Genomic DNA, 22500 nt, shown 5'->3' with positions numbered 1-22500 from the left:
CATACTTCCCAATGACACCTTCTACCTCTCCAGCGCCCACTCTAGCATTTAAGTCACCCATAACAACTACATAATTCCTTCTACCCAGTCCTTCTACACACCTAGTTAATTCATTCCAGAACTCATTCCGCTCTTCTTCACTTTTCTCACTACCTGGCCCATACGCACTGACAAACGCCCAACATTCCCTACCCAACCTAACCCTTACCCACATTAACCTAGATGATATCTCCTTCCATTCCACTACTTTACCTGTCATCCATTCACTCAGCAATAAAGCCACACCCTCTCTCGCTCTTCCCCTTTCAATCCCAGACACTCTACCAGACATTTCACCAAACATCACTTCACCCTTTCCTTTCATCTTTGTCTCACACAAGGCCAATACATCCATCCTTCCACTTCTAAACATACTTCCAATCTCACATCTTTTTCTCTCTATCGTACTACATCCACGCACATTCAAACACCCCAAAACTAGAGTGCGGGGAGCAGTCACTCTCCCCCCAGCTCCATCTCTTTGATGAAGTCTCACAGGAATTTCAATTCAGGAGAGGAGGTTCCCAGCCCCCTCGTCCCGTCCCTTTTAGTCGCCTCTTACGACACGCAGGGATAACGTTGGCGCTATTCTAATTGTTTTATGCCCCTGCGGCCACATATATATTTACATATATATATATATATATATATATATATATATATATATATATATATATATATATATATATATATATATATATATATATATATATATATATATATATATATACATGATATATATATGCATACATACATATGCACATACACACATACATACATATACATATTTATAAATATATATATATATATATATATATATATATATATATATATATATATACTGTATATATATACATATATTTATACACACATATACTTGATATATATATATATATATATATATATATATATATATATATATATACATACATACATAAATACATACATACATACACATATATACATATACAATATATATATATATATATATATATATATATATATATATATATATATATATATATATATATATATATATATATATATATATATATATATATATATACTTCATTACAAACCAATCCCTCCAAAAACATCAAGCCTAAAAGAAAAAAAAAACTCTATCTAAAACATAACCTCCTGGGTGTAAATGACAAGGTGACGGGCTCAGGAAATAAAATGAGTACAGCTATCTCAATTCTAACCCCCCCCCCCCACACCCCCGGGAGGAAATTCGTGCTACCTAGTCTCAGCATCTTTAACGTAAACTGGAGATCTCCATGGGATGGAGGCTTTACATCCACAGCAATTTATAGCTACCCAGAGATACTCCTTAACTTTATCCTAAAAGGAGAAGGGGATATCCACTGTCTTGTCTCTTTAGTTACTTCCCGTTGAATGGGACTTTTTGTTGACTAATTTTCATGTATTTGACACAACATAATTTTATTTTCTTTACTTATTTTTAATTCGTAACAAATAAGAAAATAGAAATAGCTTTTGTTGACTTTTTTCATGTATTTGAAACATTTCTTTAGTTATATTTTTCATATCAAATAAATAAGGAAATAAATAAATTTGTTTTTGTTGACTTTTCCTTGTATTTGCAACATTTTTTTTTTCACTTATTTTCAAGTTCATAACAAATAAATAATAAAAAATAATTTTTTTTTTGTTTGACTTTTCTCACGAATTTGCAACAATTTTTTTTTAATTCATTAAAAGTAACTAAGAAATAAATAATTTTGTTTTTATAATCATAAGAATAATTAATGGTCTTATGGCTTAAGAACATTAAATTAGTCATTTTGGGTATTTTTTCATTTACTGGTAACAACACAATCTCTACTTTTTTTAGTTATTTGTTATGAACTGAAGCAAAATAGCACTGTTAGAGTATGGGGAATAAAGAAATTGCTTTTGTTGTTGATATTTTCATGTATTTGCAACAAAAAAATCTATTTTTTTCATAATTATTTGTACTGAATTGGAGGAAAATAATTGTGTTGGTGTTTTAATCAAGAATTAAGTAACAAATAAGGGATCAAACAGTGCTTTTAAAGGTTTAAAGGCCGGTCATTGAATGCAGAGGCAAGGGACAGTGACATTGCCCTATCGAGCTGGACAATGTCCTAGAGACTGACCATATATCCACATGATCAGCGCCCAACCCATTCTCCACCCAAGCAAGGAGCAAGGAGGGCCAAGCAATGGATGCTGATGACTCAGCACATAGACCTATATACTACCCGAAACTCTTCATCCTTAGCTCATAAGGATAGTGAGGTTGCAGCAACCAAAGGAACTAACGAGTTTGAGCTGGTCCAGCCAGGGACGTTACCTCATCGGCCACCAAAACCCTTTCAGATAAGTAAATGAATACGCAAATATATTCTGGAGTAGTCTAGTATTTTACGACAATAAAACATTATTTTCTTCTCAATATATAAAATATACAAATATATAAAATATATAGAATAAAAATGTACGAATTGAATACCAAACAAAACCACGGTATTCAAAGAATTTCGAAAAGTGCTAAATACATACATACACCAAGGCACTTCCCCAATTTTGGGGGGTAGACGACATCATCAAATGAAACAAAAACAAAAAAGGGGACCTCTACTCTCTACGTTCCTCCCAGCCTAACAAGGGACTCAACCGAGTTCAGTTGGTACTACTAGGGTGCTACAGCCCACCCTCCCACATTATCCACCACAGATGAAGCTTCATAATGCTGAATCCCTACTGCTGCTACCTCAGCGGTCATCTAAGGCATCGGAGGAAGCAGCAGGGCCTACCGGAACTGCGTCACAATCGCTCGCCATTCATTCCTATTTCTAGCACGCTCTCTTGCCTCTCTCACATCTATCCTCCTATCACCCAGAGCTTCCTTCACTCCATCTATCCAACCAACCCTTGGCCTTCCTCTTGTACTTCTCCCATCAACTCTTGCATTCATCAACTTCTTTAGCAGACAGCCATTTTCCATTCTCTCAACATGGCTAAACCACTTCAACACATTCATATCCACTCTAGCTGCTAACTCATTTCTTACACCCGTTCTCACCCTCACCACTTCGTTCCTAACCCTATCTATTCGAGATACACCAGCCATACTCCTCAGACACTTCATCTCAAACACATTCAATTTCTGTCTCTCCATCACTTTCATTCCCCACGACTCCGATCCATACATCACAGTTGGTACAATCGCTTTCTCATATAGAACTCTCTTTACATTCATGACCAACCCTCTATTTTTTTACTACTCCCTTAACTGTCCCCAACACTTTGCAACCTTCATTCACTCTCTGACATACATCTGCTTCCACTCCACCATTTGCTGCAACAACAGACCCCAAGTACTTAAACTGATCCACCTCCTCAAGTAACTCAACATTCAACAAGACATTCAACCTTGCACCACCCTCCCTTCTCGTACATCTCATAACCTTACTCTTACCCACATTAACTCTCAACTTCCTTCTCTCACACATTATTCCAAATTCTGTCACTAACCGGCCAAGCTTCTCTTCTGTGTCTGCAACCAGTACGGTATCATCCGCAAACAACATCACTCCATCAACGTACAATTTAAACAACCTCTCCTTTTAACAACCTTCCATTTCCACCTTTCACTGTCTCTTCAATTCTTGAGCCAGCCTTCCTTACTCTCTTCACTTCTAGCCAAAACTTCCTCTTATTCTCTTCATATGAATGACCCAATCCCTGACCCCACCTCAGGTCAGCTGCCCTCTTTGCCTCACGTACCTTGCGCTTTACTTCCACATTTTTCTCTTTACATTTTCCATACTTCTCTATACTATTACTCTGCAGCCATTCTTCAAAAGCCCTCTTTTTCTCTTCCACTTTTACCTTCACTCCTTCATTCCACCATTCACTGCCCTTCCTTATGCTGCCTCCAACAACCTTCTTGCCACACACATAACTTGCAATCCCAACAAAATTTTCTTTTACTAACTTCCACTCCTCCTCTAAATTGCCAGTTTCTCTTACTTTAACTTCGTCATATGTCATTTTCAACCTTTCCTGATATTTACTTTTTATCCCCGGTTTTATTAGCTCTTCAACTCTCACTAGCTCCCTTTTACATCCACCTACAACTAATTTTCCTTCCACCAAAAAATGATCAGACATACCGTTAGCCATACCACTAAACATGTGCACGTCTTTCAATCTTCCAAACATTCTTTCAGTTATTAACACATAATCCATTAATGCCCTTTCTGCCACTCTTCCATTTGACACTCTTACCCATGTATACTTATTTTTATCTTTCTTTTTGAAAAAGCTATTACTTATTACCATCTCTTGCTCAACACACATATTTACCAGTCTCTCACCACTCTCATTTTCACCTGGTACGCCATACTTCCCAATGACACCTTCTACCTCTCCAGCGCCCACTCTAGCATTTAAGTCACCCATGACAACTACATAATTCCTTCTACCCAGTCCTTCTACACACCTAGTTAATTCATTCCAGAACTCATTCCGCTCTTCTTCACTTTTCTCACTACCTGGCCCATACGCACTGACAAACGCCCAACATTCCCTACCCAACCTAACCCTTACCCACATTAACCTAGATGATATCTCCTTCCATTCCACTACTTTACCTGTCATCCACTCACTCAGCAATAAAGCCACACCCTCTCTCGCTCTTCTCCTTTCAATCCCAGACATTACCAGACATTTCACCAAACATCACTTCACCCTTTCCTTTTATCTTCGTCTCACACAAGGCCAATACATCCATCCTTCTATTCCTAAACATACTTCCAATTTCACGCTTTTACTCTCTATCATACTACGTCCACGCACATTCAAACACACCAAAACTAGAGTGTGGGTAGCAGTCACTCTCCCCCCAGCTCTATCTCTTTGTCGATGTCTCACAGGATGTAGATACAGGAGAGGGGGTTCCCAGCCCCCTCATCCCGTCCCTTATGTAAATGTAACAAATAAACAAATAAATATATAAACAAATAAATAAAATATTTTAATAAATAAAGTAGTGACATTAAAGTTGGGCATTTATGAAAGGAAGCCATTACAGGATGGGATATAAACATGTAAATGCACAAAGGAATATATAAATACATATATTCAAATAGACTTTCGGTACCGCCCTCCCACCATCTATCATCATATATTTCATATAAGATATATATAAATATAAACAAACAAAACATTATCACATGCATCCATATATATATAGATATATATATATGAATATATATATACTGTATATATATAGATATATATATATGAATATATATATACTGTATATATATACATATATATATATATATATATATATATATATATATATATATATATATATATATATATATATATATATATATATATATATATATATATATATATATTCATATATAAATATATATATATATATATATATATACATATATAAATATATATATATATATATATATGTATATATTCATATATAAATATATATATATATATATATATATATATATATATATATATATATATATATATATACATGTATATATATATATATATACACGCATATTTATGTAAACATTTATTGTAATATACTGTATATATATATATATATATATATATATATATATATATATATATATATATATATATATATATATATATATATACATATATATATATATATATATATATATATATATATATATATATATATATATATATATATATTTACATGCGTCTTTGTGTGTATATATGTGTGTAGTCAAAAGAATATAAAAGCCCTCTTTGTCTTTGAAACAAACGTTGCATGAAATATTCGGGTTGTGAAATTCATGGTCTATCTTTTCCTATGCCAAAATATTCCACTTCAACTGATCTAATAGAATTGTTCATATTACAAAAACTGTTGCAATTCTCAAATGAATTATCAAGCAATTTCGTCAATAACAGTTCTTTCAATCCGTTTCTCTCACCAATCGTTCCAATTTTATAGGCTTCCCAGAGAGAGAGAGAGAGAGAGAGAGAGAGAGAGAGAGAGAGAGAGAGAGAGAATGTCTGTCTATCACTCTGTCCCTCTTGCCTGTCGTTATAAATTTATACACTTCCCAGAGAGAGAGAGAGAGAGAGAGAGAGAGAGAGAGAGAGAGAGAGAGAGAGAGAGAGAGAGAGAATGTATGTATTTCAATCTGTTCCCCTTGCCTGTCGTTTTAAACTTATAGCCTTCCTAGAGAGAGAGAGAGAGAGAGAGAGAGGAGAGAGAGAGAGAGAGAGAGAGAGAGAGAGAGAGAGACAGACAGACAGACAGACAGACAGAGAGAGAGAGACATCTGTTTCAATCTGCTCCTCTTGCTTGTTGTTCTACAGTTATAGCCTTGAGAGAGAGAGAGAGAGAGAGAGAGAGAGAGAGAGAGAGAGAGAGAGAGAGAGAGAGAGAGAGATGTTTCAATCTGCTCCTCTTGCTTGTTATTCTACAGTTATAGCCTTCCCTGAGAGAGAGAGAGAGAGAGAGAGAGAGAGAGAGAGAGAGAGAGAGAGAGAGAGAGAGAGAGAGCTATTTGCAGCCCATAAAGTGGCCTATTCTCTCACTCCTCCCAAAGGACCTCTTCACAGAGAAGTTGCAATTTAACCGCGAAGGGACCGAGTACCAAACATCATGAAAAAAAACGGGAAAGGGGGAAAGAGACAGAGGGGAATAGACCCAGGAGGGGGGAGGGAGTGAAGATATAGAGTACTTGAAAGACACATGAATGCATCTTCAAAAGAGAGAGAGAGAGAGAGAGAGAGAGAGAGAGAGAGAGAGAGAGAGAGAGGAGAGAGAGAGAGAGAGAGAGAGAGAGAGTTGGAGGCATTCAAGATGTAAATGGTTGAATCGGTTGCATTGAGTTTCATAGAGAAATTTGGGTCTGGAATTTAGTGGGTTTCGTGAAATCGTTCAGCTCAAAAAATATCATTTCATGGAATGATGTGTCGTACCTGGAAGGTATTTATTTCTAACTATACTCAATTTTTTTAATGAGGCGCATTTACACCGATTTGCAGAGGTGCCCTTTTAGCTTGGAAAAGTTTCCTGCTATCTAATTGGTTAGAGTTATCTTGGCCAACCAATCAGCGATCAGGAAACTTTTCCGAGCTAAAAGGGCACCCATGTGAGTCCGTGCAAATCTGTTTCACTAAAAAGAATTGACTATAGGGTACCCAAGCCGTTAAAATATTTAGATATGCCAAACACACACCCCTATTCAATCCTTCTCACCCCCTCCCCCTTTCCTAACTACAACCTGACAATTCGGCACTTAGAAGTTTAAGGTTTAAAGGCCGCTCATAGATGTCAGAGGCAAAGGACAATGACAATGCCGTAGAGACTAACCATATTTACATACGATCAGCACCCAAGGCCCCTCTCCACCGAAGCGCCAGGTAATGGATGCTGATGACTCAGCAGATAGACCTATAGGCTCCCTCAAACACCCCATCCTTAGCTCACAAGTATGATGAGGTTGCAGCGACCAAAGGTACTAACGAATATGAGCGGGACCCGAACCCCAATCTGGCAATCACCAGGCAAGGATGCTACCTCTCTGGGTAACCCCTTCTCGCCAGGGTATGACTACAAACTCTCCCCACTGAGCGTGACAAAAAAAAAAGTATATATATATATATATATATATATATATATATATATATATATATATATATATATATATATATATATATATATATATATATATATATATATATAGTCAGTCTTAGTATTGATAATATTGAAAATAATTTCTAGAAGCAATTATACTATAAGTATAACGGTATTTTATTTGCATTATTTTTCTCGTGTATTGTTGTGAAGACGCAGTTTGTAAAACATAAAGCTTACTTTCACTCACCAGATATCTTCCTTCCTTCCTTCCTTCCTTCTTTTCCTATAAATGCTATAAAATGGCACATTTCGTGAAAGCAAAACATATATTTCAGCAAAGAGAAGAAACGGGTCTATCCTCAGACAGCGATTCACTTTAACAGAATTGGCCCCAATATCAAAGAAACTTCAAACGACGGTTCTTCAACGAGAGAGAGAGAGAGAGAGAGAGAGAGAGAGAGAGAGAGAGAGAGAGAGAGAGAGAGAGAGAGGGGGGGGGGGGGGGCATTTTTCCCTTCACTCCGTCCAAGAACATTTCTTTTTCGAAACGGAGCAATATTTCAAAATGGCGATTATCTTCAGGGCTTTAAAATTCCAACGGCGTTTCAGCACTAAAAGGCCGAAAAATAAGTGCGGTAAATATCACGGGGAGAAATCGAGGGAAAAGAAATGTATATAATTCTAAAAACCTTAACAGAGATAACTTTTAGGAACGATCATACACACTCACACGCGCAAACATACACACGCACACACATATTTTGTATATATATATATATATATATATATATATATATATATATATATATATATATATATATATATATATATATATATTTGGGATAATTTTTAATATATATATATATATATATATAAATATATATATATATATATATATATATATATATATATATATATATATATATATATATATGGGATAATTTTTTAATTCTCTTATAGCACTTAGTTAAATCAAAATATATATATATATATATATATATATATATATATATATATATATATATATATATATATATATATATATAAATATATATAGTGTAAATAATCATCTTTATTTAGTCGAGAATTTCTTTGAAATTCATTAACGGTCGCCCAAATGTGTGTCTAATTATATATGTTGCAGAAGGAGTAGATTGGCAGTTTAAAAAGTAATTTGTTCAGAACAACTTACGAGCAACGATTGAGTCTTAGTTATAATTGGCGATAGTAATGAGAAACTGCAGGGACTGGCAAAAGCATTACATGGTTTGCCAGAGGAGACTGGTACTTTTCATATGGAATTAAAACCATGAAAAGTGACGAAAGAATATTAATATTAATAATACAATAATGAGAAATTAGCAATCTGTACCAAGATCTAGGAGGAACTGAATTCGAAGAGGGTGTAATGATATGAAAGGGAGTTCAAATGTTTGCAGAAACTTGGGAAGAAAAGTCAATCGTTACAACAGAAAAAGTAAAGTTTTTATTGTTGCAAGCACGCATATCTATTTTAGATAGATTTCATGGTTTATTATTATTATTATTATTATTATTATTATTATTATTATTATTATTATTATTATTAATATTAGTAGTAGTAGTAGTAGTAGTAGTAGTAGTAGTAGTAGTAGTAGTATGATCATTATTATTAAATAGGTAACATCCCTAGTTGGGAAAGCAGGGTTACAACAGAGAAAAATAGTCCAGTTAGCAAAGAAAACCAGGCATCACATGGAATAGTGTGACTGAGTTTATCCACAAGCAAGAGTATAAAAAAAAGCAGCCAAACTACACTAATGAGAAACAAGCCAAAGTAAATCAGTTTTACCATAGTATATCCCAAAGAGAATCAATTTTCATAAATTTAGAAAAGTATATAACTGTATCAACGACTTACGATCATAAATAACACAATTTGAATGAACCAAGTTTGAAGTTGTGACAACGATGTTCAAACTTATGGCTGATTACGTGAATTGGACATTTTGCTTGACCGCAACCATGACCATTGACCTTGACCTTCCAAGATTTAATCATTGCCAGTTTTGTACATTACAATTAATCCCTGCAAGTTTCATTACTCTACGAAGAAAATTATAGCCAGGAAGCTGTTATAAAACAAACACACAAACAAGGGGGTAAAATATAACCTCCTTCCAACTTCGTTGGCGGAGGTAAAAATATGAAAAGGGCCTTCTTCATCGACATTGACCATTCTTTTGTGATTTTCCCAGGGCATCTTCTTATTACCCCAGTGTTGTTTATCTCGCTTTCCAAATTGACCACAAAGTTAACGATATTGAAATGATCCAGACCTACGCTTAAAAACGATATCAACATGCTCACTTGAATGACTAAGTCATTAAGAGTCGTTAAATCAATGCTTAATGGGTCGTTAAACGAAAATATGTTTCGAAGTTCATTACTTTACATTCATTCCAGTTACTTTACTTCAATTATCCAATATCAATAATTCGGTAAGTAAATTTTACATGATGCTCCATAAAATATAAATTTTACATTATCAAATTTACATATAAAATAGAAAAATGTACTTTTGATGATAATTTATTTTATTCTATCAAAATCGATTTTTGTAGTGTCTCCGACCTCACCATCATTGTAAGCTAGGGATGGGGGATGGGGGCTTTGGGGGAGTTTATAGGTTTGCCTATTGAGTCATCAGCAGCCATTGCCTGGCCCTCCCTGGTCCTAGCTTGACAGAGAAGGGGTTAGGGTGCTGATCACATATGAAAAAGGTTTACTATGAAATATTAAAAGTTAATGTTCCGATAAAAACATGGTAACTGTTGTTTTCTAGAACAACAGGTGACAAATTATCTAGCTTTGCTTATAGCGGGGTATAGGCTACATCCAAGAACTTTCTTGAATATTACAGAAAACGGGTCTTGTGTATATAAAGAGTAAGGCCAATGCATTTGAGCAGAGCCTTGCTTCGACCATCTCTTGCGTTGAAACTGTATTTGTGGAGACATCTCTGTGACAACTGATTTCACAAACAAAACCAAAAAATCCTGTAAGATCAGATATCATCAGAGGCTTTGTTCTTGTTTATACTCTTTTATATTTGAAACTATTTTCTTGAAACTCGTTCTGGAAATTTGTCGTTGATCTTCGAATTTCCTTACACTTGTCATCATCTCAGTCTCGAATCATAGAGATATAAACCACAGGTCTGTATTACCTTACAGATTTATGTAAATTATTATTGTTAGGTGAACTGTAAGGATTTCATGAAACTTGTAAAACTCCAATTCTAAAGACCCTGTATTGGAGATCAAAGTTTCTAAATATTTAAACGATTCCTCTTCATTAATCCTTTCTCCTTCCAATGATATTTCATCTTCCATTGCATATTCCGTTTTCATAGAAAATAAACAAATAAATAAGAATTGCCAAAGTAGTTCATATCTTCTTCAAATTGCAGATAATGAAGAGCTGACACAAGAATCTACCTTCCCAAGGATTTTGAGATCTGAGATAAGTTGATGCTCACAATATGAATAATATAACTGATTCTTATTTTCTTTTCTCGATAGACAACAGCAAGAGAATATTGACAAGCATGGGGATAAGCAGACCACTTTAGAATTTTTTCGCGTTACGAAGTATAGCGAAAAATAATTGTCCTAACGACATGTAAGCAGATCTCAAGTGTCTTGTTACTTAAGTTCAGTTGTTATGTAGGCAGTGGCCAATGAGAATTTAGTGTTGGGTGAAACGTATTCGATGTTTGAAGAGGTATTTAGGAAGTGGTCACTTTCTAGCGCACGCTAGCCCGAGCAAGTCGAATTTATTAGCCAGGGCGCCAGGCAGGGTCAAATACAGCTTCAGATGTGAATAGTGTTTTCACGTTAGCAATCAGAATGCTGAAACCGTTTCAAGAAGTGATGGACAATCTATTATCCGATTTCCAGCAGAATATTCAACAAGTATCCGCACCTCGTTAAAGTATGATGGAAAACCATTTGATTGAGCATCGCGTTATTTTGAGGAAGCTGATACGAAAATGTTAGCATTAGATGCGATTGTTTATCAACTTGGAGGACAAGGAACATCTAAAACTGCTGCAGAAATGAGTTAGTACGCAAAGAGCAGCATCGCCGAAAGTGTCATGCTAGTTAAAGATCGAGGGAAAGTGTGGATTCATATCAACTTTGATGGAAGAGGTCTAGAGCTCCATAAAGGCCGAGAGTTGACATTGGAGCCAGGAATGTACCAAGAAAGACGTCGAGAAGATAAGTGAAAATATAGCTGTTTTTATTTTGTATACTTAGCAGTTGGTACAAGGAAATTGGAACATTGTGTTTATTTTATTTTATTGTTTTAATCGCCTGTTGGTTGTTGTTATTCACAATACATTGAACAGAATTAGATTGGGTCCGGTAAGATAGTCATTGACGTCTATAAGGGCGATCACAAAATTCCATTTCAAAACCGTTACTGTGGTTGTTGGATTGTGTAACAATAGGTCAGGAAGGGACGAATCAAAATTTATTAAAAGAGAATGGGTGACACTGGTATCAGAAAAACTAAGAAATAATTCCTTTGACGGTGACCAAGAATGGAAATGGTAAGCAAAGGCTGGTTTTTTATTACAAATTTTTTAGGATTTAATCAGTCTACAGTCTGCTTATCGCATAGAAATCTATTATAACGTTACCAATATCTTTCTCATTGGGGAAAAATTTAAAAAGTTTTTTATAATGGATTTTCTTTAGATATTTTTGAAGCGGCGGTACATCTTTACTAAAGTTCTTAAGTCTGTCAGATATTGGAGATCTAAGGAAGTGAAGATTGAAGTATTTTTAGATGATGGCATAGCTGCGGATGGTTGATTTGAAGGGGCATTGGATGCTAGCTATTTACTTTAAAAGCTTCAAGATTTGGATTTATTTACAAGAAAGTATAATTGGTTTTCAGACTCTAAATTGTATTTGGAAAGGTTTACAGAGGACGAATACTGAAGGCGAATTTCGTAACTACAGTATTAGGATAAACTATGTCGTTAAAGACCTTGTTTAGATGCCAAACTTTCTGAATTAACGAAAACGTTATTTTAACGAATATCTTTTGGACAGAATTGTCTGTTACATAATTTCCACGAAATTTGTCGTGAAAGGTATTGTTAAAATGAAAACGATAAAGTATTTCTGTATTTTTACATATTGAGCAAAGCTAGTTGAGAAATTAATGAAGAAATATCAGATGCTCTGGTTGAGATCACGTTTTGACGCAGAAATTCATTCTTTTTATTTTGGTCGTTACTTTTAACTATATACTTGCATCAGACTTATTTAACCTATTACTTCATTGTGACGCCTAAGATGTAGGCAGTTTATCACTATATTGTGACGCCTAAGATGTAGGCAGTTTATCACTATATTGTGACGCCTAAGATGTAGGCAGTTTATCACTATATTGTGACGCCTAAGGTGTAGGCAGTTTATCACTATATTGTGACGCCTAAGGTGTAGGCAGTTTATCACTATATTGTGACGCCTAAGGTGTAGGCAGTTTATCACTATATTGTGACGCCTCAGATGTAGGCAGTTTATCACTATATTGTGACGCCTCAGATGTAGGCAGTTTATCACTATATTGTGACGCCTCAGATGTAGGCAGTTTATCACTCTATTGTGACGCCTCAGATGTAGGCAGTTTATCACTCTATTGCGACGCCTCAGATGTAGGCAGTTAATTACTCTATTGTGTCGCATCAGATGTAGGCATTTTATCACATTGCGAAGCCTCGGATGTAGGCAATCTTATAAATATATTGCGACGCCTCATAGGGAATTTACCGCTATATTGTGACTCCTCAGATTTAATAGTTATATTGTGACGCCTCTGGTGTTGGGAAATTTATATGTTGTGACACCTCAGTAGTAGGTTTGGAGTAATTCTGAAGTTTTTAGCGATGAATACAGCGCATTTTTTTTTTTTTTTTATATGTCATGAAAAGAGTGGTTGGAAACTGGACAGCAAATTAATCTTTAAAATTAAACATGAAGGAGCAGGAGGCAGTCGACAGAATTATGTAAAGTACTTTGGCAATGTTTGAACGTTGTTCCAGATAAAATTTTCGATTTTAATGCAAGTAGGTAGCAAAAAGCCAGATTTGGAAATCATAGAAAACCAAAGAATTTAAGCTTGTACTGAATACACTGTTCAGGTCATCAATGTATGTAAGCCCAGAAAGATTACAAAAGAGCGGATTTTTCGAAGTGTTGTCCACTAACATGGATAAATGGTCAATTCTTGTTTACATTTTTCAGAGTTATGGACTTGTGAGAGTTATTCATTCTTTAGACTATTTTACTACTTTTAAAAATATGTTGAGGTTTTTAATCTCTAATATTGGTGTCCAGGTACAGAGGCAATTGATGCTTTAACTTGAGGTTTGGTGTTTTATACCAAAGGTTATTAATAAAATGGAGGTAAAAATTCTTAAGTAGAATATTCCAGAGGGAAAGTCCTCTCCATCTTGACTGTTCATATTAACGAGGGAAACTTTATTGTTAAACTTTGAGTGTTTACGTAACAAAAGTTTTATTACACGGCAAAGATAAGGAGAGAAAAAAAAAAAAAAAAATTTTCGCTGAAATTTAACTTTGATATAGAAGGTAAAGGTTTTTGAAATTACAAGTATATATGTACATTGTTTTATTTTTGGAATCTGCTTTCCAGGATCGTGGGCGCAATGAAATGCCAGCAATCGTCTTTAACGGTGGCATCTAATTTGGACACGAAATTGGGGGACCTCAGTTGTCATGGGCATCTTCTATCATCGATGAATGGTGTCATGGGCATCTTTTATCATCGATGAATGACAGCACCGACAAGGCCTACCAACTTGTCTTTCAACAAAGAGAAACTTACAATAATGGTCACGAGCAAAGCGAAATGCCATTGTATGTTGCTTTATTTATGACGCTTTTATTAGATTCCGGTGCTTTAGTGATCTCCAGTGATCAAGCTATTTATGCCATAACGTGCATGCATGAAATGAGGGGTTACATAGATCCAACGGAAAATTCACTTGTTAAATCCTTGCAAGCAGCTGTGAAACATTAAGCTGGTAGATCGGTGCATACAAAGGATCTTTTTGATAATATGGTGTTGCAGAATCTGTGCGGATTGTTTTCCTATATTAAAAAACTTCTTTGTTATTTTGATAAATCATTAAAGTTTTCTTATCTGAGATTTGGGGAATTAAGTTTATTGTAATTTGAAGATTTCTTAGTTGAACCAAAAAAAAAAAAAAAAAAAACCAATACTGTGAAGTTTTTGATATCGGAAGTTGTTACAAATGCTTTTCCATATTTGATGTCTTTTGCTTGATACAGAGGAAGCTGGAATGATTTTGTCCTTTGATCGATTTATCTTTAAGAAGTTAAAGCTCCTGTAATGTAACCAAACAGAATTTTTTGTTAAAACTGTGGCTACAAGTTCAAACATCGCAAACGATAACGTCAAGGATAGGTGTCTTCGTAGACATGAGTGTTGGTAGTCTGTTTCAAGTAAACATGTTTGTCAAAGGCTTCAAAAAGAGGTTAAATGTGTAAATCATTCAATCGGAACATTTATTTCTCTCTCTCCTTTTTTTTCCTTCTCTCCCTTTCTTTGGTATTATCTAGGGTCAACCGGCACGGTGCGCTATAATGCAATTTAATGTTTTATTATGTTTATACCTGTAGAGAATGCGGAGTGAAGTGAGGACTAGAATTTTTTCGCGTTACGAAGTATAGCGAAAAATAATTGTCCTAACGACATGTAAGCAGATCTCAAGTGTCTTGTTACTTAAGTTCAGTTGTTATGTAGGCAGTGGCCAATGAGAATTTAGTGTTGGGTGAAACGTATTCGATGTTTGAAGAGGTATTTAGGAAGTGGTCACTTTCTAGCGCACGCTAGCCCGAGCAAGTCGAATTTATTATTAATATTATTATCATTATTATTTATTAGTAGTACAAGAGTGAGGTTCCACCACTCAAATTTGAGTTACTCTGCATTATTGCCGTGGATACACAGGTTTCCATAGTTTTTTCAAAACTTGAGATTTTGTTTTTTATCTATGGTTTTTCCTGGGCGGCAGAGGAGGCTTATATGTTAATTTGAAAGTTTGTTCATTTTGTTTTAAATATGCACTGCTATATCAGTACAGAAGTTTGTAAAAGTTATTAGAATGTGACGTTACATCTATATTGTTTTCTAAAAGTATGATTCATTGGAAAAATAAACCTGGCGTCAACCGGCACGGTGCGCTATAATGCTAGGGTCAACCGGCACGGTGCGCTATAATGCAATTTAATGTTTTATTATGTTTATACCTGTAGAGAATGCGGAGTGAAGTGAGGACAAATAAATAAGTAGTTAAGTAAACGGAAAGGAAAATAAACAAAAAAGGAAAATTAAGGGTTGTTGTGGCCTATTGGTAACGACTGTACCCCATGATCACCTGACTGGGGTTCAAGCCCCGCTCAAACTCCTTAGCTCATTTAGTGTCTGCAACTCCACCATCCTTGAGATCTAATGGTGCAGGGTTAGGGGAACCTATAGGTCTACCTGCTGAGTTATCAGCAGCCATTGCCTGGCCCTCCTTGGGTGGAAAGGGTATTTCGAAGATGGTCATTGTATATATGGTCAGTCTCTAAGACGTTGTTTTCAGTGCTAGGGCAATGGCATCGTCCCTTGACTCTGCCATTCATGAGCGGCCTTTAAAGCATTTAAAAAAATAAGTATGAAAAATCTGTCTCGACTCTGATCCGAGTTGTGTGAGAGAAGGTTCTTCGATGTTGAGAAAAGAAAAAGAAAAAAAGACCTTTTAGCTTTGAAATGAAAGAAGCAAAATGGAAGCGGAGTTCAAATGGCCTGATCGCACGAGAGTTTTCCCGGGAAATAGATGAAAGGGCCATTGATTGATACGACCCCAATTGGAACGAGCAATCCAGTTAACCATTTCAGGAAAGCCTTTGCAGGATTCTTATCAATTTGGATGACCCTTTTAGGAAAGGAAGGGCAGGATTCTTACGTGGTCAACGGCGGGATTATTTTTCTCTTTCTTAATTTTACAAACTAACATATTTCAAGTTTTATAAAGTAATATCAAGTAATTGTTGGAAATACAAAACATGCCGATTTATACAATTTATAGAACTATTAATCTGGTACTCGAACTTTACTTTCGATACAAAAATGTGCCTCTATTTTTTCTATCTATCTAGCTATCTAGATACTCACTCACTCTCTCTCTCTCTCTCTCTCTCTCTCTCTCTCTCTCTCTCTCTCTCTCTCTCTCTCTGGCATATATATACACATGCACATGTGTTTATATACATACATAAATATGCATGTATAAACATATATACATATATATCAGGAGCTCAGCTGGCTTTGTCTGGGGATAGTTGTCCATTGTGGCTATAAAATGAATAAATGGATGTAATGCTTTTAATATTCAACAACGGACTGTAGTGTAAGATAGCTTGACTACTTAGCACTTCTGCTGATTGACGTCAGTTGGAACAAGGTTCACCAATTTCCAAGACTCAGTCAAAATAAAAGTACATTATCATATCCTTATTAAAAAATAAAATGCAATTTTGAATTTCCAAAAAGGTTAATATTCTATGGAAAATTATAAACAAACATAATTAACGCAATTAAATAGACGAAAACAAAGAACAAAAGAAATGCGGAATAGTTTATGGAAAATAAAGAAAAACATGATTCAACAACTTCCATAAACGAAAAGAATTAACAAAAGAAATGTGGAATAGTTCAAGTAAAAATAGAAAGAAACAATACTAGCACAACTTAAATACACGGAAAGAGGGGAGGAAAAAAAAAAAGACAGTCAATGCGAAGTACAGAATTTGAAAAGGGGAGTGTGTAAGTTCTCCAAACATACAGGAAAAAGAGCATTTGGTCCATGTAATGGAATCAGCCACGACCCAAGGAGGGGAGAGGTAGAGTTCAGGCAGCAGATTTTTTGTCATTACTTACATTTTATGAGACCTTTTAATCAAAAGTTAAAAAGCGTAGTCTTAGGGGTAAGCAGTAGAGATGAGGAATGGGTCACTAAACTATCGAATAATCCACCCATGTATATTCCAAGAGAAATAAGGCAATAGCTGGTTATGATATCCCATGGAGACTTAATAGAACCCGAAAAATCTCCCTCCTTAACTAACACGGACAATAAGGCTATGATATTAGTTTTTTACATCAAGCTAAGAGCGAGTCCACCTATGTGAAAATCAAAAGGAACAAGGCAATATCCCTTAATGTCTCAAGCTAATAGCAATTCAACCTATGAGAGAACCAGAAAGACCAAGGCAATTAGCTGTATCTCAAACTAAAAGCAAGTCAACCTATGTAAAACCCAGAAGGAGCAAGGCAATAGCCGTTAATGACTCACCAGGCAAACCTATTAGAATTCCAGAGCGTCAAACCACTAACTCGCAGAAACAGTAAGAAAGTGGTCCTTGTGATTTCCATTAGGCCATGAGCGGTGTTTGAAATTTGCACCACCTGACTGGGAGGACCTGGGAATATGACACGGCTATTGCTTCTAAGGGTTGATCTGCTAAACTCTGAAGGTGATCTTTACATTTAATTATCATAATCATTCAGGAAAAGTTCAATTAATCATCATCACTTTAATCCCCTCCCCCCCCCAAAAAAAAAAAAAAAAACACGAAGATCTAACAGCTGAGCATTCATGCAATTTCTTTTTTCTTACAATTTGTTTCCATTAAAAATTCATTCTATTTTCGTGCTCAGGTGAAGGAAGGCAATTGGGTAGATAATTAATCTCTCAGTCTCTTTCCATTTTATCTAATTAGGAAACTGAATAGTTCCATTTTGGCAATGAAACATTTGCAACGTATTTATATTTAGTAAACATACTGAAAAAAAAGTTGTTCTGTGAAATATTTAATTGTTTAAAGAATATATCAATAATGTCACAATAATTCAAGCAATGTGAAACATGCAATGGCAAGCTTAATCAGGTTTTTCTATTATCAGTGCAGGGAGAGATCAAGAGATAAAAAACCAATAGCATTGTAGTGTATGAGCGTCTATGAAACATGCGGTATACTATTTCATCATTCTTCTCTCTTTTCCAACATTCCTTCTCTTTTCTCTTATTTTCTCTTTCCCCTTCTCCTTGACCTATCATTCTTCTTCTTCCGCTGTTTATCCTCCTCTACTTCTTCACTCTTCCCCCGTCCTTCCTCCTCTTCTTCTTCTCTCCTCCCTTTTCCCGTCATCTGAAGATGATCTGCCTTAATGATTTCTGGATTTCTCGCTATTTTGCCAACCAGAAAATCTCAAATAATTTCAATTTTACCGGAAGGAATCCATCACTTTATATCTTTATATATACTAAAAACCATAACAAAGTCTACAGTGTAATCTAATATTACTTTACGTCACAAATCAATGTTTATCTAATCTGGTGACAAAACCAAGTACGTCAACTTCCCCGTTTCGTACGAAAGCTGATCAAAGTTTTGTTCCTAAACTTCTTCTTTCGGGAAGTTGTGTGATCTCGGATGAATTGAGGTCTTAAGTTAATCAATTAAATTCCTCTGCTTTTACCACGTGCAAATGATAGTTAAATCCCCCCTACACCCCCCAATAGCTAGTGATTTGCTCCGCGATGCGAAAAGCAGCTGTGATATCCTCCAAAAGTAGCTGGACTACTTTTCTAGTTGACAGTTCATTTCCGGTTCCCATCTCTAACATTTAAGTTCTCTTGTTTGTAAAGTAGGTAAATTTAGTTTGAGTTTTGGGAAATTCTTGAATAATTTCATTGTGTTTCTCTGCCGTTTCCTCGACCCCATTGGTCACTATACACTCTCTCTCTCTCTCTCTCTCTCTCTCTCTCTCTCTCTCTCTCTCTCTCTCTCTCCTCTCTCTCTCTCTCTCTCTCTCTCTCTTTCACACACGCATACACACACATGTATATATATATATATATATATATATATATATATATATATATATATATATATATATATATATATATATATATATATATATATATATATATATGCAAATCTTTCAGATTTCAAATGACAAAATTAAATAAATTTTGTAATATATATTAGGTATAAATCCTTATGTAATTTGAAAGAAAAATTTACAAAGGAAAGTCCGGAATGAATTCCATGACATCCTAAACAATGATCAAAAACTCAAAGTTATAATACAAATAAGAATAAAAAATAAATATATGTAATAATTCTAAAATATCTCTGGAGGATCTCATAGACACACTTTGCGTAAACACAAATTCCATTTCTAAGTGTGAAGGGGGCAGATTCCCATTAATCTAAACAGTTAGAAGCAATATTTTACGCATTTTGCGTATGTAAAGAGAAGAAAAAAAAAAACATACGCACTTCAAAAATTAATATTTGACATTGTTACATCACACGCACACCCAACACACACACACACACACATCCACTCACTCCCCATCATGTCAAACGTTCCCTGTAACACATTCGCATTCGTATTGGATAAATGAGGAAAGAAGCAAATGTCAAATCATCAGGATAAATTTATTCAAACCAAAATTGGTGCAGACGAGGTGCGTTTAATGACGGTACAGAAACCAAAGAGGAAAAGGAGGACGAGAATAAATGTCGTCAATCTTCGAAGCAGTTGGGAATTCTCGAAGCAGTTGGGATTCCTCAAAGCTTCTGGAAATCCTCGGAGCAGTTGGGAATCCTCGAAGCAGTCCAGACATTCGCCAACCGAAGTCTGACTCGCTTCAAGAATTGTACACCAGAAATTCACCAGATAAACTAATACAAAAAACAGTAAGGGAATGGATAATAAATCCTTCGCTATCTGGTTCAGTAACCGAGAGAGAGAGAGAGAGAGAGAGAGAGAGAGAGAGAGAGAGAGAGAGAGAGAAAGAGAGAGAGAGAGAGAGAGAGAGAGAGAGAGGGGGGGGGTCCTTTACTGAGCTAGTTGATAATATTAACGGTAATATATTCGCTTTGAACTTTGTAGGTAGTAGGTTGGCCAGGGCACCAGGGCCCCGTTGAGATACTACCGCTAGAGTTATATGGTCCTTTGACTGGCCAGACATTACTACATTGAATCATTCTCTCTGGTTACGGCTCTTACCCTATTCTTTACATATTCTCCTCTGTCCTCATACAACTGACACCACTGTGATTATCAAACAATTCTTTTCCACCCAAGGGGTTAACAACTGCACTGAAATTGTTCAGTGGCTACTCTCCTCTTGGTAAGGGTAGAAGAGACTCTTTAGCTATAGTAAATAGCTCTTCTAGGAGGACACTCCAAAATCAAACCATTGTTCTCTATTCTTGGGTAGTGTCATAGCCTCTGTACCATAGTCTTCTACCGTCTTGGGTTAGAGTTCTCTTGCTTGAGGGTACACTCGGGCACGCTATTCTATCTAATTTCTCTTCCTCTTGTTTTGTTAAAGTATTTATAGTTTATTAGGAAATATTTATTTTGATTTAGTTACTACTCTTGAAATATTTTATTTTTCCCTTGTTTCCTTCCCTCACTGGGCTATTTTCCCTCTTGAGGCCCCTGGGCTAATAGGCATCATACTTTTCCAACTAGGTTTGTAGCTCAGCAATTAATAATAATAATAATAATAATAATAATAATAATAATAATAATAATAATAATCTACTCTACTTACAACTCCCGCCGAGAAAGAGAGAGAGAGAGAGAGAGAGAGAGAGAGAGAGAGAGAGAGGAGAGAGAGAGAGAGAGAGCCTTCTGTTTGTTAACATAAGAGAGGAACCGTTGCTTGTGTATTAAACCAACACAACAAACAAAGCAATGTGTTCGGGGTCTTGCTGCTGCTGTAGATGACCAGAGGAGAGAGAGAGAGAGAGAGAGAGAGAGAGAGAGAGAGAGAGAGAGAGAGAGAGAGAGAGAGCAGACTACTTTAACCTTGTGACCTGCAGTAAATAGCCCAAAAGCATCTTGAGTTTCCTTTCCTTGCAGGTGGGGGTAGGGGAAGTGAGTACACTCTTTTTAAAGCATTACTCAGCTCAGGTGAATAATAGGCCCTCAGGCTGTACATCTAAGCAGGTGCAACGCCACTAGTTCATCTCACGCTCAGACACTAAGCAAGAAGAATGCACCGAGTGACCACGAAGACAAGAAAAGGGAAACATTACGAAATTGAAATTTTCTTCATATTATTTTTTTTTCTTTCTATTCCTCTTTCTTGTCCTTCTCAATGAGGTTTTTAAACTAACATACTTATAATCATAATAAAAAAAAAATCATTTCTATATCTAAAAGCCATTTGTAAAAATCTTCCATTAAACATTTCTTCTAATTAAAATGGTGAAGCAGTTTCGACATGTGCAGACGATGAGGACCACTAAATAAGAAGAAACAGAAGCCAAAGATTAATCATTCATAATGAAAAAGCTCAAAATATAAAGCAGAGAATTGTCTCCTGATCACAGATATCCATCTATGTGAAAACGATCGCCCTTTGGACGCTGGGGAATTGACATGTGCCAAGCTAATGGGGAATTGACATGAACAAAGTTAATGGGGAATTGACATGTGCCAAGTTAATAGGGAGCAGACATGTACCCAGTTAATGCAGAATTGACATTTACCAAGTTAATGGGGAATTGACATGTGCCAAGTTAATGAGGAATTGACATAAACAAAGTTAATTAGGAATTGACATGTGCCGAGTTAATGGGAAATCGACATGTATGAAGATAATGGGGAATTAATATGGGCCAAAT

This window comes from Palaemon carinicauda, chromosome 29, assembly GCF_036898095.1.
Source record: "Palaemon carinicauda isolate YSFRI2023 chromosome 29, ASM3689809v2, whole genome shotgun sequence".
Taxonomy (NCBI): domain Eukaryota; kingdom Metazoa; phylum Arthropoda; class Malacostraca; order Decapoda; family Palaemonidae; genus Palaemon; species Palaemon carinicauda.
This window is presented reverse-complemented; position numbering follows the sequence as displayed.